Consider the following 23380-nt stretch of genomic DNA (forward strand, 5'->3'; position numbering starts at 1 on the left):
AAGGTAAGATAGCAGATGTGACAGCAGGCACAAAGTCTGAGAATTCCCCCCTTGGGTTCCCTGTGAAGCACCAACCTGTCACACCTTTTCCTCAGCTATCATGAAGGGTGGTGGCATTTCAGGATGCAAACTGCTGATATCTGAGTCCTTTTCATGCCTCATTTTCAAGACACAGTTTGAGATAAGAAAATTACTGAATGCCTTGGATCTCAGACAGCTAGGTCATTTCTGCCTCGTTTTCTTTAGCCTTTAGGACAGAATGTATTTCACCAAATCTCTCACACAGAGTTACAACAGCTTTGCCACATTTTCTGTGAAATATTCAGCTGTGTGAAACACTGCATTACAGTTAGGAACACTACATACATTTTTTAGATGCCAGTTCTCCAGCAGCACCAGTGGAAGGGAAATTAGGATGTTGTAGTTTCTGGTCACCAGGAATCCAAGCAGTTCCCTTGCAAGCTATCAGCTGCTTTGTGTTTTAGAGAGCAAAGCAAAACATGTTCTGTACAAGTACAATGTCAGCTTGCAGGATCTGGGAAAGAACTGGCTTATCTTCCTCCAGACTTGGGATGATGGCTGCTGTCTCCTTGGGACTTCAAACATTTTGATAACTTGCATATTTTACAGTGAAAGTTGGATGTTCTTACAGATACATTGTACAAGGAAATGGTCTTGCAGCAAATGCCACAGAAGCTCATATCTGTGAAAACACCCTAAATCCAAGTGGAGGATGGAAAGATCCCAGTGCCTTCTGCTGGGCAGAGCTTTTGCAATGCCAGGTAATAAGGATCCTACAGGATGGGGTCTGGTATTTAGGTAGAAAGCCCAGGCAGCAAGGGTGAGTGGGAATAGATTGCAGCTGGTAACAACTTTCAGGGTTTGTTTGTTCCTGTTCTCCATCCTCTGCTTCTCAGCACAATAAAACTCAATGTACCTGAACAAAAAATAAGAGGAATGCTCGAATTATTTGTTCCCTATAAACCAAGAAGTGTCTTTGAGACAAAGTAGAGGGATTTGTCACCTAAACTCTTTAGAATCACTAGTGATGAGCACGGTGTGGCTGTAAAAGCTAAGTTTGGTTTGTCTGTCCCTCATCATTTACTTTTCAGAAACAATTTTGAGTGGTGGGCTGGGAGAGAGGGACAGAGAATAAGCATTCACTGGCTAGCTCAATAAAAATAATAGAGACCACGTAATTAGATTTTGGTATATACCCATGTAATAACAGTTCTTGCCTGCTGGTTTACAGGGCAGAAAAGCCCCCGTGCAAACAGATTTACAAGCTCTGACTTCTAAACCAAGCAAAAGCCCTTTTCAGCTGTAAGGAGCAGGAATGGGCTGCCTTATCACATACAGGTCCAGGTCAGGCAAGGTTGACAGCCTCAGTCAAATATTTATTAAAGGGGAAAGAAATATTTGGAGTTACTTGTTTATTTTAGCTCTTGCTCACACTGATAGGATTTCCTCCTCTGGGTTATCATGGTAAAACCTTCCTTGTGACTAACTGTCCTTTAGAAATGTTTCCAGTCCACATCTGACTTTTCCTGCTTTTCAGTAGCAGAAAAACAAGCAGCTCACTTCAGCAGTGGGTTCTGTGGCTTTCCCACCCCTAGAGAGAGGCAGAGTGGTGGTGATGGTGATGGTGGTGATGGTGATGGGGCAGCTCAGAGCAAAAGGAGGATAAAGAGTTCATGGCCAATCTGCAGTCCCAGAGGATGGCTGGAAATTCAGCTCAGTAATGCAGGAACTGTCATGCATGCTGAGATGAAGCTGCTGAAGACTTTTATCAGTCCCATCCGTCTCCTGAGCTATACTGTGGAACTAATTGCAAAATTACATCTAATAAAAAAAAAAATTCATGTGTTTCAGCTTTATTACAGACACATTATTGCCTGTGTAATAGGAAAAGGATGCAATAAAAACTACATTCAGGTTTGGCAACATTTTCCCCGTTCAAGATCAGAAGTAATTTTTAATCTACTTGCCACTGGTAAGATAACACTTAATGCTTTTTCAGTACTATCACCCTGGATCTGAAAGTACTGTGCAAAGGTGGGTAAGTACATTTATTTCTGTAATTATAAGAAGAGATTAAGAGGCAGATAACTTGTAAAACATGCCCAGTATGATTATATAAATTAGTGATGAGCTCGATAGAGATGTTCAACTTTACTGGCTTTTCAGTGCTACAGCACATCAGGTCCTTGTGACAATACTGATGATAAATGGAAATTAAAGCATTTTAAAATTACTCTATCTATATAAATTAAGCATCACATTCATGGTAATTAATGGCTTTTGGCTTTTACATAACAGAATTCCTTGCACACTGGTGTATATAGAAAATTATTCCATATTTCCAGTGGGCAAGAGGAGGATCCTGTGCTTTGAAATACAATTTCCCATACTTTTATTCCAGCCTTCACACCATGGCCTGTCCTCACCCGACCTGATGGAGGCAGAGTTTCTGCATGCCCCAGCTAGCCCAAAGACATCTCTGCCATGCCCAAACTAGAAATCCTCTCCAGGTGACCTTCTAGACCACAGTCTCCTCCCTATATATTCATAGAATCATTTCAGCTGGAAAAGACCTTTAAGATCACCGAGTCCAGCTGTGCACCCAGCACTGCCAAATCCACCACTAAAACGTGTCCCTAAGCACCACATCTCCATGTCTATGAAATACCTCCAGGGATGGTGCCTGAACCACCTCCCTGGGCAGCTTTTCCAGTGTCTGACACTGCCTCTGGTGTCCTTGCATGGATCATGCTCCAACAGACATCCAGCACTCATCCCTGCTGGGCTGCCCTCGTTTCTCCAGCATACATTTCTCCACCACCAGCACAACAAACCCAAGGTTTTAGGGACAAGAAATAATAACATTTTCCTTCATCACAGGCACCTTACAGGGTCAACACTTTCTTTTTTTTCTATACTGTGAAAAAGAAATCAGGGATGTTTGTGGCTAGTCAAAGACCTAGACTCAGTGCTGTGATTTGTTTTAGTAACCTGCAGGGGATGAAAACCCTTATAAAGGAGAATGTAGTGGACAAGAACAGTATAAATTTTGTAATTTGGAAGTGCAGCTCTCAGTTTTAAGACAAAGAAAGATAAAATGAAGTTAACTGAATGCATCATACAGATTCACCAACATTCAGGTGTGTTAAAGTGTTGCCTCTAGTAACCCTGGTTAGTGTGTTTTGAACAGACACCCCTCCCAGGGAATAATCAGGGAACTGGGGCTTGGTTTCCAGCCATTTGCCCAGTGCTGGAGACCTGCAGGGGCTTCAGACCATGAGACCCTAGGCCAGCACAACCCTTCCTTCTTGGCAACCTCTTTTCAATTATTCCCACTGTGTAAACTTTAATCCTGAGGTATCCTTCCCATTTCAGCATTGTTTACAGCTAAAAGGGACAGGAGGATTCTGGAGCTGATTTAATCTAAACACAGAGAGCTCAAGGCTGTCCAGACCTATAAAAGCAAATAAATAAATTGCTTTGAAGATCAGAATTGTAACAAGAACTGTTTTGTTTGGTCTTTATTTAGCTCCAAGGAAATGAAATTCATGTTGCAGGAGCTAGTTGTGCTCTGTGCATGTTCATTCTTAATTAGCTAGGAAAAAAAACGTGTTTGCAATGCAGAAAAAAAAATCTTGGCACTACTAAGGCTCTGTTCCTTATGTAAATTGTTTTGGTATATTTCTCAGTAGCATTTATAAAATTGTGTTCACAGAATGAGCAACTTTAGAAAAATTAATGCAAAGGAAATGTGTACCAAAAAAAATAAACTATTGCATGGTTATGTAAATTTCAATGCACATAAAGGATATGAAAAGTCTGAAGTACAAGTATGTGAGAAGTCTAATACCAGAGAAGGAACAAGCTTGGGGATAAGTCTGTGAATTGAACCTGGTGTATTCACTACAAAGTGAGAGCTTAGGGATGGAAATAAATATTTTCAGTGGTGCCAGGACAAGAGGCAATGAACACAGACTGGAACACAGAAGTTCCACCTCAACAGAGGAAAAGCTTTTTGGTGCAAGGGTGAAGGAGCAGTGGGAGAGGCTGCCCAGGGGAAGGGGGCTACAAGAAGCCTGGGGTAGAGCTTTTTGCATGGGGGTGTAGGGAGAGAACAAGGGGAAATGGTTTAAAACTTAAAGAGGGGAGATTTAGGTTGGACATTAGGAAAAAATTCCTTCCTGTGAGGGTGGTGAGATGCTGGAACAGGTTGCCCAGGGAAGTTGTGGCTGCTCCCTTTCCTGTAGAAAGCTGGAAGACAAGGAAGCCAGCTTTGTCTGTTAGGAAGTTTTTCTGTCACTGTGAGCCTACAGAAAATTCATTCCTCTCACAGCTTTATGCACATAAAAGTGCAGCCAGCCCAGTGAGAAGCTGTATGTTAGTATCAAACTTGTGCTGGGATAGATGGGCTGAACATGGGATCACACCTACTTTTATTCACACACACAAAAAAGCCCATAGAGCAAATAAATGGGGAGAATGGGTAAATTTTACAGCTTACTGAAAGTTTTTAGAAATATTGGCTTGATTTTATCATGGGGAAAACTGATGAGACAGACACATAGTGCATCAGTCAAGCCAGAGTTCAGTCCCAGAAAGAAAATGCCTACATTAGAGAAGGAAAGCAACGAAGAAAAAACAGAACAAAATGGTTTTTGTTCTGTTTGGTTGGTTTGGTTCTGGTTGGTTGTTCAACCAACCTAGGATGTAAAGCCAGCATCAGGCCTGTGCAGAACACACCATGAAGAGAATGACTTGGAAGGAATCAAGCTAACTGCAGTGGCAAAAAAAGAAAGAGCAAGAGCTTTGTCTGAACAACCCAGTCATGTGCAGGCTTCAAGAGCAGAGCTTTTGCTAGTACTACTGTGAGCATCTTACAGCAAGCTTTCATCTCCCAAGACTTGGTAACATTTTTCTGTATGCTGCTCTGAATTGGCAGTGTGCTAGCTTGAGGGATGGACTTGATCTTAAAGGTCCTTTCCAGCCAAAATGACTCCATGATTCTACGAATTCCAGTGCTCAAATAAATGTGTCTGGTAATGAGGGTTTTTTGCAAGCTGGAACAGAAGGACACAGGGCTCTGGCAGCCCTGCCTGGCTCAGCAGCTGCCTGCTTCCCAAGCACTCAGGCTGGGAAAGGGTGGAAAAATGTGACCCCTGAGGCAGCGTGTGAAATGATAACCTTAAATGCTAAAAAGCCTGCTCCTTGCTCCACACCTCCTTTGCTGCTGCATTTGTTCCCAAGCAGCTTAGCAGAAAGCAAACTGAGCCTCTCACAGGTCACACCAATTGGAGCCTTGTGGTTTATATCTGCAATACATGTGTCAGGAGATAGAGCAGCAAAGCCAGGGATTTAAATGGCATGTAGCAATGGAACAGAAAAAAAAATTAAAAATCTGCAGCTCCTATCAACAACTTTCATCTTCTGCTGCAACTGTCTGAGGAAATAGCTGGCTTCCAAACAAATTGGTGGAGGTTTAGAAGGCTGCATTTCAAATAATGTCAGGAGGAAATGGGAGCTGTGAACTTGCTATACTCTGAGGTTAACAAAGGTGCAAAAGAAATGTAAAGGTTGAACCCATTCAGATTTGAAATGCTGTGAATTCTGATACTCTGAAGTGTGCTTCACCTAAGGCTTTGTGCTGAGAGACTGTTGGCAGATGAAGAAAGGAGTTGGTCCCTGCCACAAAACTTTATGGTGGAAGGAGGAGGGAGGAGTGTTTGAGACACTCAATTAAAAAAAAAAAATTAAAAATTAAAAAAATAAAAGAAATGGAAGCCAATGTACAGAAAGATAAGAAAAATGAGCTCCTAGAGAAAAGGCTAGGATTAAATCATGGACATGGTATTTATTTGTGCAAACCAACAGTCACATACCTCAGAAATGCAAATGATAGTGCTTTAATCAGACAAGTAGAATTAGGCACTGGAGGGGAAGCAAAGCTGTTTCTTTAAGATATATTTTGGATCAATTGGCCAAGCAATGCAAGCACTGTACTGTTATTTTCAGACAAGATTGTGCATCAGAATCCAAAGCAAATGAAAGGCTAACTTCACTGCTCATTACCCATGCTGGAGAATTTACAGCCAGTGCAGCAGCTTTTTACAGCAGGGTGAAAATGTGAGTATGCTGAGACTCTGCCACAGTGAGAAACCCTTGCCAGGGTCTGTCCTTCCCCTTGGCTTTCATGTGGGAACTTTGCCATCCTACTGGGTGTCATCTCTTGACTGATAAGGCCACAATGACATTATTTACAACTGGAAGTTCTCTCTGAAGGAGAGGGGACAAAGGCACCAGGGTACCTGGGCAGGGGATGGGCTGATGCTCAAATGCATCCCCCTTACCTGCTGCAGCCTTGGCTCTCAGCACCCTGGCTGTGGCTCCCTGCAGACAGTTTAAAACAAAACAAGCAAAGAGACAATGCTGAAATCAGCTGCTTAATGATGACCAAACACTGAACCAAACTTTAACTTCCAGGATGTTGAATTTTAACAACCACTGTGGTTTTTTGTATGGCAGGAAAAAAATATTCAGAGGATAACATTTTCATCTGCTTAGGAAGCTTTTTTTGTCTTTTAGAACCTTTAGTGCTTTAAGACTTTAGGGGATCTTATATTTTAGCATAAATCCATTCAAATCAGAAGAGCAGGAATAACAATAACAACTTGGGCCCATAGCAGCAGAAACCATGTTGCTAAGAAGAGACTCGTCTCACAAGAGGACTCCCAAGATGACAAAGAGAGCCTGACCTTTTCAAACTGGTGAGCACTATCTCCTCATATTCTCACCAGGCTCTGCTCAGCATCACTCCAGTATCAAACAGCACAGCAACTCCTGTACCTCCCAGCCTCTGGTGTTGAAAACCCCCTTGTGCCTCCTATCTGCTTTTCAGCAGAGCTTTTATTTATAACTCTAAAGAAGAGTGTAGTGTGAACCACAGCAGCTGGGAGGGTGCTGGTGAGGTGGAAGCCAGGCCCTTCTCTGCTTAGACAGGGAGCAGGAGCCTGGTCAGGTCTTGTCTGACCCTCAGGACATGATACAACTCACTCAGCTCCCTCCTAAGGGACATTCCCTGGCCCAGCATCCAGCCTGGCCCAGTGTGGGATGTAGCAGATGGCAGGCCAGGCATTGGGCTGCTTGATTTCCCTTCAATTGTAAACCAAGAGAAAAAAACCAAAAACCAACTCACAGGCACTTGTGGCTGTTTCCTGAAGCCTCATCAGGTTTTTCTTGCACTGTCAGAAGTAGCAGTAAATGCAGCTGGTCCCAGCTGTGTTTCAGGCATCATACAGGCAAACCTGAGCAGAAAGACAAGGACAGAGGAGGGAAAGGTCAGAGCAATGAACCCAGAGAGTTAAACAAATAAATAAATAAATGCAGGGAAAAGGAAAGCCAAGAAGGAAAAGCCTGATGTGTGAAAAAATCTGACTGTCCTGAAAATCAAGTGAAATTAATTTCTCATGGGTTTTTGCTTGTTTGAGCTTGCTCTGGTTTGGCATGTAGGAGCTCCTGCTGTGTTAAAAACATCATCATTTTTGTAGGAAAAGCACAATTATTCAAAGTAAAGAGTAATTTTATGACATTTCTGTACCTCACTTGAAGCACTTCTCACTTCAAACAGAGCCCCTGGCAGAACTTGGTCTTCCAGGAGAACCTCCTTAAATTTCCCCCAGATTTTCTCCTCCAACAGTTTTCTTGCCCTGTTTTCAGTGCTTTGGATCCCTGTTTGCCCCCAGCTACCACCTTGCTGTTGAGCTTTTGCATGCTTGTGACTGCAAGTTCTTGCCACAGACTTGGAAAACCTTTGCTGTTCCACTTCCCAGCTGCCTCAGCCTCCCTGCACCATCTGACAGCATTTTCAAGCAAATGAACTCATTTGTCACAATCTGTGTAAGTCTGGTGCTTCCACTTGCCCAGCTTGTTCCACCTGCATGGAACAAATTGCAGATTGGATGTCTTAAGCTCAGGGCTGAATCAAGTGACCTGAGGACACCTGGAATATAAAACCCACCATATTGCTGCAGACCCAGAATAAATACTTCAGTAGCTCCAGGTTAAAAATATTTGCTTTGTTATTTTCAGGGTAATGTGTAATTCTGGCAGGCATTTTCCTCTGGGTTTTTACTAAGATCAGTGTTTGCAGTGCCATTATGTGGTATTTTTCTAGGTCAGTTCTTACTTCTGCCTCTCTGCACCAAATTTTTGATCTCTTGACCTCAGCCTAAAAATCCCACAGTTCATGCAGTATTCTGAAAAAGTCACCTAAGCCAAAGTACTGCTAAAAGAACCTGCATTTTGTGGCTGTCTTAAGGTGATGCAGCTGGAGTTAGTAGAGGTCAGAGCTGAGATGAGAGAGAAATAGCTTCCTTTCATCATATGAGGTGCTATTTCCAGAGGCAGGAATGGTCCTTTAGGGACTTTGTACTTCTCAGTGTTGGAGCCTGATGAAAAAGCTTCCCATATTCAGATATAATATCACTTAGTAAATAATACCACAGAGAACTGTGGATCTTTTTTTCATCATGTCTTGACATGAAGAAGAGGAAGAGAAAAATTTGTTTGCAGTCTACAGCATTCCCTGGGTAGTTGATTAGAAAAGGAAGGATCCAGCCATAGGTGGACAGCATGTCTCCAAAAGCTTAGGATTACAAAAAAGTAGACAAAATGAAATTCCCAAACAAGGGCTATCCAGAAAGTCAGACTATTCCAGAACAATGCAAATGGAAGCAGAGAAATTGTCAATGCAGAGCACAGAAAGTACCATAGCTTCTGCTAGAAAATGATAAGTTCTTTTCCCAAGAAATCTCAATTCCATTAAAATTAACTTACAGCTCAGTTTATCTACTGGACAGAAGCATGCATCCCCTGCCAATAAAATCAGTGTCTCATGGGACTTCTCCTCCTGTATGTTGTTTTCTCAGTTGTAAAATCAATGCTGTTCCAAACTGGAGAGTTATGATAAAATGGATGGTAATTATCCAGCAGAATCAGTGAGCTGGCTTTCTTCTGTAGGGCATTTGGATACTGTTTGATAGAAATGCTGGTTAGTGTTCCACAGCAGTTATTCACACCTGACTGCCTTTAATCTCACCAACTACCTTTAAAGTGTAGCACAAGAAGCTTGAGCTTTATCTCAAAATGGAAATTTTCCATTTTGTAAAAACTTAACTCTCTTTTAAAATCACAGGGCAAGCTAGTTGGGTGTTTTTTTACTTTTTGGGGGTTGGGTTTTTTTTCTTTATTTTTTTTTTTCTTTTTTTCACATCAGGAGAAAAGGTGCTTAGGAAAGGAATAGAAAGTGCTGTCAGTTCTCTGCTGTGGCAGACTCCCTTTTGGCCCAGCAGTTCTGTATTTACCTTATTATGGAGTCATTAGCAGGTTGTAAATCTCACTGATGAGCCAGCAACCTTTCTGTGGGCAACTCATTTAACTTCAGACTCCCATAAATCCTCAGAAAAAAAAAGGCAGCCTTCAAGGAAGGCTGGAAAAATACCATTCATAACTGAGACATCCAGTTATAATAAAGTGGATATATTAATAGAGAGTGGGATTATTAGAATTACAGGCCACACTGAGCCCAGGAGGGATGGAGATGATTTAAGCAATGGGATTCATATCCAAAATGTTCTTCCTAAATTGCAGGTGTGGTGTGCAGCAAATGCAAGCCAGGAACAGGCTGGTGGGCAGCAGATCTGCAGGAATGGTGGGTGTGGGATGGTGAACCAGAAGGTGTTGTTTCACCAGGTGCAAACACTGTCAGGACATTGTTGTATAAAGAGGGATTTAGGCTGGGAGAGAGGTCTCAGCTAGAAACCACTTTGTCTGCAGCAGTGGCTTTGAGATAGGTGGGAATGAAGGAGGAAACTGTAGGGGAACAGGAGCCAGGAGAGACCCCAAAATGTGCCTGAGAAAAAGAGATTTTTGCAAGTTAAAGGCACAGAAAACTGAGGATGGGATAAGATGACAAGTTTTAAATATACAGAGGGAAAAGAGGAAAAGGTTTACTATGGGTAATATACAAAGCAATGGTCTCAGCAAGGTTACAGCAACCAAAGTTTCATTTAGCCACTTCACAAGCATCTGAAAATAGAGAGTTATAATGCACTTACCCCTGTTCTTGGGAGAGGCTGAAGAAGCCAGAACAGCAGCTCTCAAGGCTGCCCCAATATGGCTGATTTCTTGGGTCAGGGGAAAGGAGGGTCCTTTTTGCCACCTTCCATCCCTGTGAACACCTGCAGTGAAACAGGAGTGCTCAGCTCTGGGCCACACCTCCAACTAATCTGTTCCCTTCAGACTCCACCCAAACTGATGGCAACTCTGATTTTCTCCTTTTTAAACAATTAGAGTCCTTGCTCCTGTGAAGAGAAAAAAAACCAAAACAACCCACTTGGCCAACTTTTGAGCAGTACTGAAACTGCTGGGACGAAATAAGTAATATTTTTATTTCCTAGGTGCTCATGCTATTTGTGTATCCCAGGTGTAATTCCAGAAGTAGAAGAGAATGTGGAGATCCATGTTTTTTTAATTTTCTTTTGTTTTAATTCAGTTTAATTAAGCATTTCTCACAAACATCTCAAATAGATAGATTGCTTTCAGGACTGTTTTGACATTGTTCAATTTGGGTTTGTTTTCTTACCCCAGTGATGTATTAAAGTCTAAAAGAAAATCATTTCCTTCGTGTCTTTCTAAGAGCTTGTCACAAAACTCCATTGTGCAACAGTGTCATCCACAATTTTCATGATGACATCTCATTTCAGGAGGGTGTGAGCTGAATCCCAATGAATAAATCCATGAAGTTTAACCTCTCCATGACCCCATTCCCACTGTGGTTTTTTTCTCCTCCCATCCCAGCTCATTAGCTGTTGTGACAAAAGCAGCTGAGATGAGATGTGAGTCTCTGTGGCTGAGCTTTAAACAAAAAGAAGCAGTGGGAGGAAGAACAAAGGTGGAGAGAAACATCATGTTTGGTCTGGAAATGACCTGCTCTTCAGTCCTAAGCAAGCAAGCTAATTTTTCCTCAGTGTGACACGGTTCCTGACCAGAACAATGGATCTGGGAGTAGAAACGACCCTGACATTATAATTATGCTCAGCTCCCTGTAACTTCTTTTTAATGTTCTGCAAGAAGCATCTTGCTTATTGAGATGCAGACTCTGTTTCAAGGACGTCCTGTGGCTATGGAGAAAACCTCTGTCTCACACTCAGTTTTCAGCAGTGTTTTCACTGTCAACATTAACAAAATATTCCCTTTAAAATAAATCAACCCAATTCGTCACCCTCTTATCCCTCTGCCAACTGTTGGTCCCTGTCTCAAACCAGTTTAACATGGCACTGGTTTGGTGCCCAAGTTATTGTTCATATTTGTCTGTGAGCATCTTCTTTGCTCTTTTACCCCTGGGCAAGACCACTTAGAAACTAAAAAAAGGTGTTTCTGAAAGTGTTTTTCTCAGAACATCAGACCACAAATCAGGACAGTATATATTTAAATTTGCATTGTGGAAATACCTGGTGAGACTCATTTCCATGTCCCAACCTTATACAGCATTATATCTGCTGAGTGAATTATTTTTTTTACTCTTTTATGGCTTCCTTATCATGTGATTTTCCCTTTCCTCAGCACTGAAAACTAGCAGGTAGAAATTTCAGCATGTGTAAAGCTCAAAATTCCTCTGTAACTCTTTTTCCATTCAAACACAGTGGCAGAACCAACCTTTCAGACAATTTTTCAAATACCATGCTAACAGTCTGTATTATCTGTACTCTATTAGTACACTTCACCAAACAGAGCTTCTCTGAAATTGCTCCTTATCTCAAGTAGTAAACTTCTAATAAACTGCCCCCATTTCTGTTTTCTGCAATACCCATCATCTACTCTTACTGAATCCAATTGTAATTTCATTTACTGCTTTACGTTCACAATGAAAAATAATGTAGTTAGCTCCCAGAGTATTACTGGTATTATGGGAGACAGTGTCTTTAGCTTTGCTTAAATACTTCAATCTAGGGACAAATAGCAGCAATTTTCTCCCGTTGTTCTACACCAGGAAAAAGATGTTAGAGAAACACTCGGGGGGAAATAACATTTTGTTGATGCTAGCTGAATTTATAGTGAATTGTTACTGCCTGAAATCTGTTTAGAACAAACACATCCTGTTTACTGAAGTATTTTATGGGAAGGTCTCAAATTTGCATGTTGATTACACGAAAAGTAGGAAGACCCTCCCAGCCATGTAGCAGACAAGAGGATTGTTCAGTCACTAAATCATCTGGAGCAGTGTGTGATTTGCTCTGAGAGGCAGGAAGGGAGGCAGCTGAGCGCAGCCCCAAGCCTCGGCATCACACCTTCAACCTCTGCCAAGTTTCCACCATACACCTGAAGTTTCCAAATCCATATTTCAAATATAGACATATAAAGATTGGTCTTGTCTTCAACCTGAGCATGATCAATAAACCCAAGGGAGGGATGGAGCACATTTATCTTCCCTGCAGCCCAGGGGAGAGTTCCAGCAGGCACTCTGCTCAGGCAAACTTTGTCAGGGAGCTGGGGAGCTGAATTTCCCCGCTCAAACCTGATGGGAAGCAGGTCCTCTCCAGGAGCCATGTGGCCAGAGCTCTTCCAACAAGACCACAGCAGACTTAGAGACAGGAAAAGAAAACAGAGCATCTTCACAGAATTTTTCTTTTCCTCATAGGCTTATAGTTCTCAGGTCCAGACCTTATGGATACACACAAAGCAACCCTAAACTGGCCATGACCTTCCAAGGAATAAAGCCATCTTGTGATCCCTCTGAGTAGACCACACTCAGGATTTCCTGTCTCCAGCACTATGAGGAGTGGCACCCCATGTGCCACATAAAGGATGAATTTTAAAAAGAAATAAAAGAAATTTTGCAACATTTACTTGTTAAGAAGTGAAAGGCGTACAGGTGTGGTGATATGTAAGTGAAATACTTAAATATATTTAAGTGAATGTATTTAAGTGAAATATATTTAAGTGAAACTTTCTCATTTTCCAAGTTTTGATGTTTTTTGTCTCTCTTTTTGAAGGAGCACATTCATCAAGTACAAGATCACAGTCTTTTACTGTGGCTCCAGATGTCTATTTTTTTAAACTAAAAATACTTGACCAAAACAATCCAACCCTTGTTCTAAGCTCTGTGACTTAAAGCCTCAGATCTGTTGATGTATAAATTACAGCTGTCTGTTCTCCACCACTCAGTGAAGAAATAACTTCCATAGTAGCTAGAGGACACGGAGATAATTCCCAGGGACTGCATCCAGCCCCTGTGTGAATATCCTTTGTGAGACTCTCCCTGCTAACCCAAACCTCTTGCCCTCCCAGAACTCCCAGTCCATCAGAACTTCAAATCCTCTGAAGCAGCATCTTTTGTTAAAATATAATCCTGAGTCTGGTCCAGTACAAAGCTGTGGCCATGTGGGATTTTGGTGGCTTCTTACACCAGTCTTGTTACACCTAATTCTCAACGATGTTAATTCTATGAATGGACAGAGACTGCCCCCAGCTCCAGCTACTGCACTGTGAGCAATAAAGGCTGCAGCTTGTCTGGAGGCTGCTCTAGAGAAATGCTGCTGCTAGCTTAGACTCTGCTCTCAAATGTCAAGATACAAATGTCAAGGTAAATAAATGCTGACCAAATGAGATCATCAGAGGATTTCTCTTCTGGTTCTTTCCGACTTTCAGAGAAATTTTGCTTTCTCATTTTGTGAAGGCTTTGGGAGGACTTGATTTTGTTTGTTTGTTCATTTTGTTTTATTTCCTTAAACCAGACATTTCTGGTGTAGCTGTCCTTCTCCAGATCCACCCTCTGCAGCACCTTGGGGTCCCTTCCAACCTAGCATTCTGTGATTCTACTAAACTGAGCTGGCAGTGACAATCCCAGTGAGAGGGCTCAGGATGGATGGGAGCAGTGCTGGCTTCCTCTGCCAGGCACAGGCTGTGTGCCTAGGAGGAGCTTTGATAGCTTATTGGGATCCCATCCAAATCCCCATCCTTCCCCCCTGCTCCTTGGAGCACTGGCAACTCAGGGGCTGCCTTGTACTTTGAGGTTTTCTTTGAAAGAAGGAGATCCCTGGGTGGAAGCACCTGCTTGTTGGGGGTTCCTTTCTGTTCTGAAGAGGCCAAACAGGGTTGGAGTGAAGGGACTGAACTGCTCAGTGAGAGGCTCTTTGCTGGAAGAGGTGAAACCCAAACCTGCTTCAGAGAGCAGTGTGGGCTGGATGTGATGCTGCCAGCACCTCTCAAGTAGAAATTATTTCTCAGAGAAATAAAAGTCCCTCCAGAGTCCCCTCAACTCCTGCAGCTGCTGGAAATGAGCACCAAGCTGCCTCTCTTGCTACAAGAAGTGATTCATTCCCTTCTGCCACTGCAACATATGGCACTTGGCTGCCTTTTTAAATATACAGGTATGTCTGTTCTCTGGGACTCCTTCTTTTGGGTGCAGCAACTGGGAAACAGCTTCAACCTCCAATTTTTATTTCAGGACATAAACATGTAATAACAGAGACATATTATACCTTTAATCTATGCTTTTGGGAAATGCTACGCAGTTCTGTGAATATTAAACAAGAGTTTATATATAGCATTTATACAGTATGCTGAGCCAAAATCATGTCAAATATGTTCCAGTGAACATATGTCACACATCTATGCATTTGTAGGATATTTTATACTGACAGAGCAGCAGCTGCTTTGCTTTGTTTCAGGGACATCTGCCCAGACACTCTGTTCCACTGCTACATTTAGTGCTACTTGAAAATTTGTCTTGGTGACAACAAATTCTATAATTTAAGATTTATTTTGTTCAAAGAGGAAAATACAGTAATGGAAATCCTCTACAATTGCAGTATATTAATTCCTTTGTGAATGAATCAGTGAATTAATGAATTTGAATTGTAATTTGTAAATAAATTTGTAAATAAACACTTACTATAACTCTGTTAGCAACCAGCTTTGGATTTAAAAGAAAAATTCTCATAAAAAAAAACTTTGAAATTTTAAAATAATTTGAACAGAAATCTTAAAAAAACTATCACATGGACCGACCCAGATGAGGACATTTCAATCTGGTGGCAAACATTAACACTAACACCCTTTAGTTCCATATTTTGAGGGATGACTAAGGACCATCTTCCCCTGCTGGGACACCTTTTCAGTACCTACAGACCAAAAAAACTGTTGCAGAATAGGCAGAATGATGAACTCATGCTATCAAAAAAACCCCTGATGGTATTTATAGGTAGATTATTCCAGTTTTGCTTTTCCCATGGCAGCTTGTAAGTGGAAAGCAGATTCAATTTAAATATATATATATATATATATATATATTTAGAGAGAGTGAGAGAGAGAGGAGGCAGAGTGTATAATCCCATTTATGCTGGGCTCTTCAGCTGGTGTAACCATAAATCTCAGAGTCCAACTCTGCATATTCCTAGTGGCAAAGAATTGATGGCAGACGTTTGTGCAGCAGCCTCAGCTTCACTGGGGTCAGTATTGAGAGCTAGGATGTAACTCTTTAATTACAAAGGAGACTCACCACTGCAGCACTTGTCCATCCATGTATTACTTCTGCTTGTAAAGACCCTTTCACTGGTTTTCACCTAGTTCTTATGAATAATATGACATTTTAAAAGGCAAAGAAAGTTTCTCCTAGTGTTATAATATGGTATTTTTATCACATCCCTTCTAGCTCTCTCCTCTAAAAAATGCAGAGAGACCTTTGCAGAGTCTCTTTTGGCATAAAGTCTTTTGCTATGTCTGCTTATCCTGGTCACCTCCTCAGAGTACCTTCCCTGGTTGCCCACAGGAAATCTTGGATTCTCTGTGATGACCTTAGGCAGTTCCAATGAGTTGTGGAGATCCTGTTGCTAAGAAGCCTCCTTCTCACCATGGAAATCCTGGGAAAGGCAGGCAGTGGCATACTGGGGAGAAAAAGGAGAGATTTCCACAAAGTTATCTTTTCTGGTCATCAGTAAACATTGGGACAAGGAGATCAACTGGTAGCAGGAAGAAAAACCCCAAAACTCTAGGAATGCCCACTGAGGGGGGTAAGATGCTTTGCTTTCTGTACCCCTTCTTTTGGTGTGATTTCAAGATTTACACAAATAGAAATGCTTTGTGCCTCATTCCTGTTCCCTGCTTCCCACTGGGATGGAGACCAGAGGCAGGGATAGGAAGAAATCAGTCAAGATGATGCTGCCAGTGTTTGCACTTAACAGGACAGTTTGATTTAATGCTCTCTCATTTCCTCCTGACTTGCATTTGATTCCAAGCTTGCTTAGTGTGAAGCGACTATGAAAGTGTTCCAGAATCATCCAAAATGGAAATTGTGACAGATGGCAATAAAAAAATTAGATCCATAATGGGTCCTGTTTTGTTTTATACTATTAGAGCAAGGTTATTGCTACAGTTATGATCTTAAACTGTTTTATTTTTATAGCTATGATAGTAGTTAACATTGCCTTTGCCTAGCCAGCTGCCTTTACTGAATAAAATGTCTGTAACAACTTCATTGAGCCAATTGGTGAAGCAAATAATCGAGTTATTGCCCCAAACGGCTGCTTTAAACTCCAAAAGGGAAATAAACAGTTCTTATAATAGCCAGGAAAAACACCTGCAGAAATTGTTGCAAAAAGAAGGAAACACAGCTTTAAAAAGCAGATGGAACCAATGGATTTACACCTCAGCAGTGTGTGTGGGGGGAATCAGCAGTGGGGGCTGGTGAGCAGCAGCCCCACAGCATCTCTGCCAAAAGTTCTGCAAAACAAAAGTTTGCAGGGTTTATCAGAACATTTTTTTTTTCCTGGATGGAGATTTTATCTTTTTAGAAAATTAATGTTTGAATAAAACTATTACTTCTATTTTTAATTTATCAGTAACAAAGGTGTCTGTTCATTCAAACTGACCAATTTTTTATGGGTTTAATCTGACTTGTTTTTCAGTTACATGGGGAGTTTTTCTGGTTAATTTATAAAATACTTGTTAATGTTACATAGTATATTGGTTGGAAATAATGTTTTCTGTGAAATAAATGCCATATTTACAACACCTTCTGTGAAGTGACAAACTTTTCATAAGCCACCTGCAGTCATTTCACCTGTTCCATTCTTTTGCTCCAGGACAAAATCTCTGAGTACTTCATGCAGCAAAAGGATTTGGTTGCTTAGAGAAGCTGGAAAATTCATGTGTGAAATATATCTATTTAGGATGGGTAAAATAATGAGAACCACTTGTTACATGAAGCAAAGATATAGCTATGCCTGAGATCCCCATTCAGCAGGTTTAATGGGGCCAGGTTCTGTAAGAGGGCAATTTGAGGGTGCTTACAGGACACTACAGAGTGAAACAGCTGTAAAGAGCACAGATAAATACGAGAAGTGCTCCCTCAGTTCAGCCACAGCACATCCCTGTGCTGTAACAAGAGTTTATTTCTAACAAAGAGAAGCTCTTTCCCTGCCCCAGGTGGTCCCCAGTGCCCCAGCATCCCTCCAACATCAGCCACAGCTCCTTGCCACGAAGATGCTGGCACAGACCTCACAGCCCTGGCACCAGTTCAGCTTTTTAAGGCCTCCCTAGTGTTCAGACATTCAGTAATTACAGCGTTAATTGCCTCCCTTTGCCTCAGCCCCACACCGAGGGGCTCCCGGAGCAGCCATTTCATACCCACCGCCAGCGCCAGCCGCGCTCTGATTGGCCCCCGGGGGTCACCTGACCCGCCCGTCGCTCCTCGCCTCAGGGCTCTCCTCACCGCTCTGTCAGTGAGGAGTGGCGGTCTGCGGAGCTTTTCTGTCTTATCCAGGGCTCCTCTCTACTCCCAAAGTCTCCTCAGGACCCCCAGGGAACCAGCACTCGGTGTTCCCGCAGTCCCTGTGAAGAAGGGAGCTGCCTTCAGCCCGCCCGTGTAGGAGTTTCCTCCTGCAGGAGGCTGACTGACCTGGTTGGCAGCTCCGCAGGGCCCGGCTTCTGAGGTGTGTGCTGGGTGCTACTGTAGGTAACAACCAAGGGGCAGATAACTCCACAAGCCCTTCTGTGCCTTCACCACTGGCCTCTCAACGAGTTTCAGGACTGGGTATTTATTTCTGAGCACCCAGCTGCTGCCCGCCTGTACCTGCTCTCTACTGCCAGCATCACCATTTCCACTCTGGAAATCACTCAAAATCCTTCAGCCACCCCCAAAAGCCCTTTCCACAGATCCTGCCTCCCTGTGCCTGGCATTGCCTGAACAGGGGTGTCCCTGGGTGAGGGGAAGGGGAGCAGAGCTGGCTCCAACCTGCCATGCCCTGGGGAGCCAAGCAGAGCAGATAATTCACCACAGGAGTGCAGGATCCAGATGTCATCTATAAATAAGGCATCCCCGTGGGAACAAAATATATTACCTGAGTTATTTCCCCAGCATCTGATCCATTTCTAGTGCAACCCGGCACACATCTCTAGCATTTTTTTTTTCTTCATAGCATAAGCACATACAAAGACATTATTTTAGTTCTTCAAAGCATGAAATTCCAGGTTCTTTTTGCATGCAGCCGGACTGAGTTAGTAGCTGTTCCCATGAAGGAATATAACAGCAGTCAGTGTGAGCCCCCACACTGTCAGAGTTTCCATGCTGCTGGTAGAAGCAGCTATTCCTTCCCACTGTTGCAGCTCTGTACTAGCTAATAAACCATGTCAGCTCATCTGGCTGCAGCCAAGACCTGCCCTCTTCCCTTCCTCTCCAGCATGCTTTGCTGTTCCTGAGGCTGAGCTAAATCTGAAGGTTCTGCTCCTCAGTAGCTTGCTGTTCTCTTACCATTTCCCCCTTCTGTCTGCCTAAGAGTAAAATGTCTCACTACAGGAATGAGCAAGGCCACAGTTCCATGTCATACACATCATAAACTCCTCTCCAGCCAGGCAAGGGAGAGAAATGTTAGTTCTTGGAGAGGAGTCACCAATTTTCAGTAACAGTTGATTAACAGGCAACTTTTGAGTCACAGAATGGCTTGGGTTGGAAGAGACCTTAAAGCCCATTTGGTTCCAACGCCCTGCATGGCAGGGACACTTCCCACAGCAGGAGCTGTTGCAGAGTTCCCATTTCTACATTTCTGAGTTTGTTTCCACGAGCAGAGTGTGCCAGGGCAACACCAGGCAGCAGGCAGGACAAACTGCAGGCTGCAGAACTGCTTTGCTCATCAGCTGGCCTGGGTTTCTGCGTTCTGTACACAAGTGGATAGTGTTCCCATCCTTCATCTGGCAGGGATGCATAAAAAGGCTGATTATGCATGAGAAGTATGCATGCACAGGAGGACAAGTGAAAATTAGTTTGATCCTCTGTCTCTATCTTCGTTCTTGCCACTTATTAAAACAAATGTCCCACTTTCCTGCACTTCCCCATGTGGCTGGGAACAAATGATGTCTCATTTCCAGTCTTCCTTAAAAGATTAAATCATTGTTTCTCCATCCACCGAGGGCAAGGTACTTTACAGACCTTAAAAAATAAGCTGCTACCTGAGCAGTGATTACTTCTGAAGGGATGCTGCCCATTGCACTTCTGTAATTTGACCTTCCTGACTTGATGCTCAGTCTTCTTTGTAATTGTTTTGTTCTGACAAGTGCATTCTAGAGAAGCAATATGTATTTTTTTTCCAATTTAAACAAACTTTGGAAAAACGTCGATTCCTCCCTTCAGGCTTTATTCCAGAAATGCAGCAAGGGTGGTAAGCATCCCACTGCCTCCTGCTGCTCTCAAGGGTGAAGTCTCCTGCAGAATTATTGTGCTTTTTGGTACCAAAAGCAGAGGACACACCACTGTCTGGGATTTCAGGGGGGCTTTTCAGAGGAAAGGACTTGAAGCAGGGTATTTTCTTCCCCTCTCAGCTTCTGGGACTCCCTGCAGAAGTCCTCACCTTGCAGAGGTGCTGGTCCCACTCAGGCAGTGCTGGCAGACACGGTGAGACCAGCACAGAGGAACCAGAGCCAGGCTCTGCCTCTGCTCCCATCAGCATTTAATCAAAGCAGGTTCCTGCCCCGGGCAGGTCCTTGATTTAGAGAAGAAGCTGTTGCTGTGATTTACATGGCAACTGGAAGCTGAGGTGGATTTCTAGCAGCTTTCTCACGTGCCTCAGTGTTTCAAAGTGGTGAAATATTTGCATATACATTAGGGAGGAAACAGCAATGGCTCTTTCCTGAGTACACACGAGCATTTTATTGCGTATCTCAGGTGATCATTTTGAAAGGAAAAAGTGAGTTTGCTGTCACGTTTCGTGTGGTATCTCCCAGGACACATAGCAGGCCCTAATTGACATCATTATTTCCAAATGCCCACAGACTCCTGTTGGTTTATTGGCCCATAAAACCAATCCATTACCCTCCTCTGCTGAATTTGAGAAAATTTTATTTGTATCCAATAAACTGCTTTACAGCTAGATCTTAGAGAGGAAAACAAAAGACTGTCAATGCTCAAAGGAAAGAAAAATTATTAGAAAATGAGGGTATTAGTTGGATTCTACCTACTAGGTTTTTTTCCCAAGTTTAGCCCAGGGAAGCTGTGGATGCCCCATCCCTGGCAGCATTCTGGGCCAGACTGGATGGGGCTCGGAGCAGCCCATGGCAGGACCTTGTGTCCTTCAGGTCCTTTTGCTGATGCTCACACTCTGATTTCTCCTGCTTCAGGACCATTTCTAACCCTTCCACAGCACCGTAACCACAGCTGAGGGCTGGCACAAAGCTGGCACATGCCTGTCCCTGCCTGGGTGCTGTAGGTTCCTGGGCAAAAGGGGCTCCACATGGTACCCGGGTCCTTTCCTCACACAGCAATAACTGAGGAGGTGCTTGTAAAACTCTGATTATTCATTTGCACTTAAAAGGGGTTTTTTTTAGGGACAGGAGGGACGAGCACCCACAGTGCTCCCAGACTGGACATGCAACCTCACACCCCTGGGAAGGGGGTTTGTTGAGAAAGTTAAGGGGTTATTTTTAACTGCTATGATTGATGATGAGCTTTATAGATAGTTTTAAAAGTGTGAGACTTCGTGTGCCACAGTCCTAAATTTCACTCTGGAGGTCACATGCTTTGGTGAACTCTTAAATATTTTGTTAATCTCTATTAATTGCCAAAAAAAAACCAAAAAAACCAAAAAAACAAACCAAACCAAAACAGAAAATGCTGGGTATAACAACCATAACTTAAACTGGTTCTCAGAACCTTTTTTTTTTTTTCCTTGCCTTTCCCAATATGAGGAAAGTTTTCTCTTTCTCAGAGCAGCATGGTAATCAAACCATGCCTGTGCCCTGCTAACAACAACCACATTTGAACATGACAGATTGCTGTAGTTTGGCCAAGCTCTGCCTGTGCTCCAAACCTATGCACACCAGTTTTGCATAGCAAGGAGTCTGCACTTTTTCCAGCTGCTGAGAGCACTTCAAACCACTGGGCTGAGGAAATGCTTTAGCTGCTATGAGATTTATACTTGCAATTTTTCAAGTATACTGAATTTTCAAATTCAGCATATGTACCCAGAAATACTCCCAAAACTACACGTTAATATATTTAATGCAATGGCCCAAGGCACTCTCGGGCCTTTAAATTAATACCCAAAGAAGGAACAGAAATAATTAAAAAAATTTTTTTATGAATATCAGCTTGAAGAAGTCAAAAGGCAAAAAAAACACCCCACTTTATCTTCACCTGGATAGAAAGATACCAAAACAAGTACAGGAAGAGTAGAAGGTAATTTTCATGAGGGCAGTGAATAATTTCACTCCCTGCTGAGCAGCAGAAAGATGCCATTTCTGCAGCTCTCACTTTCTGGATGTTTGGTTTTATTTCTCTGGAAGAAACCTTGCACCAAGCAGTTCCTATCCAGGTCTGGGTGCCTCCAGTAGATGGACACTTTCAGTTCCTGCAGGTGTGCTGCTCATGGCTGCTGAAGCTGAACATGAGTGTGTGTAAGGGGAATCTGACCCCACCAGACTGCTCTTCCTGGAGAAGATCCATGTAACATTTCTGCCCTGGTGAGACGTCCCTGTTTATGAAGTTAGTGATTTATTCCAGTGCAATTTCAGAAACTGCAGTGCCCTGGGGTTCACATTATTCTGACAAGAGGCAAGGTCAGGCCTGGGCTGCAGCACGCCAGTGGGACAGATGTTTAATGGAAGTCAGATGGAATATTCAGCTGGTGCTGAAGTGCAGCACATGACGTGCCATTTGATATGAAAGGTTTAAGGAAAATCCTGAGATGTGGCCTGGCAATGGCCTGAAAACTGGCATTTAGTGAGTTTGTCTCCTTCTTAAACAGAGGCTGGAGTCAGTCTGTCTGATTTCTGATGCACTGTGCCAGGCTGCTCTGCCACAAATGGGAATGATGATCATTTCCTGAAGCCTCTCCTGATCCCCATGTCACATCTTACCATAGCTCAGTGTTACATCTCTGCCAGCTTCCAGCTGGAAAAGAGCAGAGCACGAGTGGATGGCCCTGGTTTGCAGTTCTGCCTTCTAATGCTGCATATGCTGAAGTCTATAGACTCTTTTTTTTTGGTTTTTTTTTTTTTTTTTTTGTCCTAGCATGCAGTGTCAATGGCAGAGATGTGGGGGGAAATGTAGCTTGAATTTCATGCAGTAGAAGCAGGCTACTTGTGATTTTCCCTCCTGACTCCACAAACTATTTCTTACTAAAGGAGCAAAAGCCATTCCCTTTCAGTGTAAACTGGAAAAACTTCACGGAATCCTCTTCCTTTCACTGAGCCAGAAACTTGCTCAGAATTTCACACCAGGAGACTTGCTTTCCCAGCTCTGTTAATGAAGGCCTGTGCTGGAAGGGCTGAGGAGTCACTGCTGACTGCCCCACGGGCCCCTGGCAGAGCCTCCTCTGCTGCTTTCAAAGAGCTCAATCTCTGCAGAGGATGCTCAGCACATCCCCTGGTGGAGCCTGTCCTAAAACGAGCAGTGCTTCCATTGTTGTGTGCCCATCTGGTGCAGTGATTCATGCACAGACCAGTAAGCTAGAGAATAAAACTGACACTTGGAAATAATTAATCTTTAATTTAGGAAAGAATCACAAACATGGGCACAGGCCCTGGCAGAGAGGTGCAGTGGTGGGGTAGCTGCTTGTGCACAGTCCTCATTCAGTCTGGCTGTTCACAAGGAGAACCAGTGACCTTGTTGGAGCTGAGGGCTGAAATCCCACTGATTTTTGTTGGGCCAGAATCTTACTTTCCACATAGAAGTGCAGCTGCAGGTATTTGCAGACTTACACTCTTGTGTTCAGTTTTTGATGCATTTATATTACATTTTTTCCCCTAGGAGTTTTATAAGCAGGGCCAAAGCCACTTTCACAGCCAAGTTAGTATAGAAGTGGACAAGCTAGAGGCT

At 43.0% G+C, this 23380-nt stretch overlaps 1 long non-coding RNA gene across 1 annotated transcript; it reads right to left on the reverse strand.

Annotated features, from left to right (window-relative positions):
* Nucleotides 1–886: 886 nt before the first annotated feature.
* On the reverse strand, nucleotides 887–10271 carry LOC139800598 (uncharacterized). Its single transcript, XR_011727828.1, has 3 exons — nucleotides 10131–10271; nucleotides 7211–7319; nucleotides 887–937 (listed from the first exon to the last, which is right to left on the reverse strand). It is a non-coding gene; the product is annotated as an uncharacterized lncRNA (long non-coding RNA).
* Nucleotides 10272–23380: the final 13109 nt, after the last annotated feature.

This window comes from Heliangelus exortis, chromosome 10 (genome assembly GCF_036169615.1).
Source record: "Heliangelus exortis chromosome 10, bHelExo1.hap1, whole genome shotgun sequence".
NCBI lineage: Eukaryota > Metazoa > Chordata > Aves > Apodiformes > Trochilidae > Heliangelus > Heliangelus exortis.